The sequence below is a fragment of the Nylanderia fulva genome, unplaced genomic scaffold (assembly GCF_048542155.1).
Source record: "Nylanderia fulva isolate GAGA-0341 unplaced genomic scaffold, ASM4854215v1 Scaffold763, whole genome shotgun sequence".
Taxonomy (NCBI): Eukaryota; Metazoa; Arthropoda; class Insecta; order Hymenoptera; family Formicidae; genus Nylanderia; species Nylanderia fulva.
Genome location: NW_028190877.1, coordinates 28,013 through 32,503, shown reverse-complemented (window position 1 = coordinate 32,503; position 4,491 = coordinate 28,013). Strand labels below are relative to the sequence as shown.

The window sequence follows — 4,491 nt, the reverse complement described above, 5'->3', positions numbered from 1 at the left end:
TAATATAAGTTTATTTTTTATTTTTACTTTTGTTTAATACACAGTACATTATTGAAATTAATTTTTTTTATTTCTTATTTCTTGATGTAATCTATTCTTTTTAATTGTTACTGTGTGGAACTGCAAAAGTGATGATAATGCAAAAATATTCTTATAAAATCGTGATAATTATCACTATAGATAATATTTCCAGATAATATTTCTCTAGAATATGGAAACAATGATTATACATATGAAAACAAAATATATATATGGTTTCATATTATTTTTATTATTTTGGAAATATTATCTAAAAATATTATCTACTGATTAATTATCACAATTAAAAAGAATATATATTTTTTATACATGCATGTATTTTATACACACATATACATACATATAAAATATCAATAACATCATTCTACAAAAATGAGTTATCGTTATCAATTAAAGTTTTGAATTTAGATAAAAGCATATCAATTGATTAATCGAAATACAAGTTTATCAATTGAAAATTATGATATTCCAATGTATAATATCTCTCTCTTTTCTCTCTATGTTGTTAAACATTTTCAGAATTTCTCGTACAGTATAAAAGCGCATCGAAATCAATAATTGTGTTAGTCATTATGCTTCGCCTGTATATTTTCATTACGGTGTAGATTGCTCTAACTACCTCGATATCGATTTAAAAAACGGGCAAAAATTGGTATAAAAACAGTCTGGTGTATCACGTCTATCCGAGAAACTTCAAGAACAGTAATGGGGACGGCATAGGCGATCTGAATGGCATCACAAGCAAGTTAGAACACATCGCGGACCTCGGCGCGGATGCATTATGGCTGTCGCCGATCTATACCAGTCCGCAGTTTGATTTTGGGTATGACGTCGCTAATTACACCGACGTCGACGAGAACTACGGTACCTTGGCCGATTTCGACAAGCTTGTGGCGAAGGCGAAATTCCTCGGGTTGAAAGTAATTCTCAATTTCGTGCCGAATCACAGCTCTCACGAACACGAATGGTTCAAGAAGAGTGTCCAACGTATCAAGCCGTATGATGAGTATTATGTTCGGCGTGACGCGAAAATAGTAAACGGCATTAGAAAGCCACTGAATAACTGAGTATTGTTCGAGGCTCCGCTTGGGAATGGAACGAGGCACGGAAACAATATTACCTGCATCAATTCAACATTCCTCAAGCGGACCTCAATTAGCGCCGCATTGCAGCAAGAAATGAAGAATGTACTGAATTTCTGGTTGAATCGAGGTGTAGATGGTTTTCGCATCGATACCATTAGCCACTTATTTGAGGACGCTTGTTTCTTGGACGAGCTACGAAGAAACATTTCCGGCTCACCGGAAGATGATTATGAGACTCTGGATCACATTCACACAAGAAATCTTGCCGAAATATATGGTGTTCTCAAATCTTGGAGAGAACTGATGGACAATTATTCGATGACTACTGACACAAAAATGATTCTGACTGAGGCCGACACAGATTTCGAATTGTATTACAAATCGGGTTCGAACATGCCGTTAAATTTTGTGTTTATTCTTGATTTAAACGACAAATCTAGTGCCGCTGACTTTAAACGCCTCATCGATCGTTGGATGAACAATGTACCTAACAATCCGGCGTACGTTGCAAACTGGGTAGTGGATAATTACGATAATCATCGAGCGGCTTCCAGATTCGGTAAAAAACGGGCAGATTAACTTTCTATGCTGGCAACTATTTTACCTGGCGTTAGCGTCATTTATAACGGCGACGAAATCGGCATGCTCGACAGGAATTTTACGTATGAGGAAACCAAGAATCCTATCGGATGCATTGCTGGACCCAATAAGTACGTTTCACAAATAAAGATGAATCGTTATATAACGCAATAGAATTGTTACACAACTCAATAGAAATAAATTTGCATAGAATTTTAAAACACAGTAAATTATATAATAATAGAACACATAAATGCATAACTATAATTTGCACATTTACGTTTTTAAAAAAATATAATAAAAATAGAATTTTTTATATAAAGTAAGAATGAAGTTATATAATTATATTAAGAATATTAAATGGAATTATGAAAAAGCTTGAATTATATTTTAAAGATTCATATGTATAAAAAAGCTTTCAAAATTTATTTATAATAGAGATGTAATTTTTTAATATATATTCAATAAATTTGTCGACTTTATTGCGTTTTCAGATATCATTTAAAATCGCGAGATCCAGAAAGAACGCCATTTCAATGGGACAATAGTACCAGCGCCGGTTTTCCCACTAACAATCAAACGTGGCTTCCGGTGAACAGCAATTACGAAACTCTAAATTTGGCAGCGCAGAGAATCACGGCCGGGTCTCATTACAAAGTATTTAAATCGCTGTCACGATTGAAAAAGAAGCCCATTATCGAGCAAGGTTCTCTGCAGACCGTGTTGGTCACCGAGAACATGCTCGGAATTATACGACGACACGGCGCATCCGTCGTGGCTCTCGTGATTAACTTTGCTGACACGTCGGCCACTGCCGATGCTAGGACTTGGATGAATATTCCAGAGCACTTGATCGCTTATGCGTCCAGCGTGCATTCTAAGCTGTCCGTAGGATCGCGAATTGACACGACTTGCATCACTGTGCCCGGTTCGGCCTCCGTCGTGCTCATTACAGAAGATTTGATTTAGTAAACTTCTACCTGGGATATTCACAAATAACTTTCTCATAAAGCAAAGCTTTAGATATACACATACATATGTATAGACGTATATAAGCTACAATATATTACATTATAATTGCATATGTGTGTATATTTTTATTCATGTATACAAATATTATATTTAATATATATTAATATTATATATTATATATTATATAAATAAATTAGAAAATATAACCACAAGCTTATATGCATTTATGTAGCTTTAATTATAAGCTTTTTCATATGATTCCATATAATATTCTTAATGCAAACTTTATACTCGTATAACTTATTATATTTTTGTTTTAGAAAAGTAAATGTGTAATTTATAGTTGTGCATTTGCGAGTTCTATTTTAAATCTACTGCGTTATAAAATTTATCCAAATTTCTTTGGTTTAGAATTATGTATGATATCCTATGTATGAATTCCTGCTTTTACAAAATTGTTATTTTTAATTTATTATAGACAAGTCATAGGGATAAATGATTAAAAAAAAACAATATAATAAACTATTTCAAATTTTTTCTGCTAACGTTTCTTTAAAGCAGGTTCAAAAATTTACTTAACCCTTTTTTCGCCATGCCGGAAAATTTGTGACAACCCGATTGGTCGTCACTAAGCGCCGCGCATGCGCAAAGGCCGACCAACCGCCCGCACTCATACAAACAGCCCTTTCGGGGCCACCAGATAATAAACGCGATGGGAATTCGCCTTTTTGCCCCACCCGACCAGCTACCTCACTCCAAGACTAGCTTGAAGGGGGTCGACTGGCGAGTATAAAATGGCGGCTCAGCCGAGGCTTCAGCCCCAGTCCTGCTCCGGTTTCTCGAGCATTCTCAGAGATCACTCCTCGAATCCTACGCTTTTAACTATCCCGGCCGACGAGCGTTCTCATCGCGTAGGCCGAGTGTTCTCAGTCACCGGGTCCTGTCCGTAAAACTATCCCGGCCGACGAGCGTTCTCGTCGCGTACGCCGAGTGTTCTCGGTCACCGGGTCCTGTCCGTAAGCCGTCCCGACCGACGAGCGTTCCCGTCGCGTAGGCCGAGTATTCTCGGTCACCGGGTCCGATCCGCAAATCACCGGCGCTCTACGGAGCTCGTCCTTTTCAGGGCGCCCGTATCCGCGTCCACGTTAGATATATTTCATCCGTCGTACCTCTCCTGTAAATCCTAGCTATAAGTCGTGTCCGCGTCCATATAATCTGGTCGCGTTTTGTCCGTAGTATTTCTGTCTGTAAATTCTAGCTATAAGTCGTGTCCGCGTCCGTATAATCTGGTCGCGTTTTGTCCGTAGTACTTCTGTCTGTAAATTCTAGCTATAAGTTGTGTCTGCGTCCGTATAATCTGGTCGCGTTTCGTCCGTTCTAATATTCTCTGTACCTGTGGAGTAAATAACGAGTCAACCACTGAAAGGTAACTCTAATAAACTCTGTTTTACCAAAACAACCGTGTGGTTCTTGCGAATCTGAGTCTCCCCTTTTCCCGAATCCTGGCACCGACAAGCTGATTCGTGGCGTCGGGAAAAGTGATCTGTTACAGATTTAAAGAAGCGGCATGCGGCCAATGATGGGGCGCACGTTTTCTAGACATGTGGCGAAAGAAAAACAAAATAGCCGCCTGCCTATCTGTTATTTGTTAATTACGCGACGTAATTACGAATCCTTGCATGACCAGTTGGTCGACCGCTGTCGAAAAAATATGTAGGTCTTACCCACTAGGTGATTATGTTTCGCATTTGTTTGTTTCCGCGTGCAATTACACTTGATTGCCGTTGGCGAGTTTTACTGCATTTTCCGCATAAGA

At 38.1% G+C, this 4,491-nt stretch overlaps 1 pseudogene across 1 annotated transcript; it reads left to right on the top strand.

Moving 5' to 3' along the window:
- The first annotated feature begins 611 nt into the window (after positions 1-611).
- LOC114937448 (alpha-glucosidase-like) lies at positions 612-2,806 on the top strand (annotated as a pseudogene). The gene is made up of 2 exons (XR_014926191.1): positions 612-1,834; positions 2,198-2,806. The product of XR_014926191.1 is annotated as an alpha-glucosidase-like (transcript).
- Positions 2,807-4,491: the final 1,685 nt, after the last annotated feature.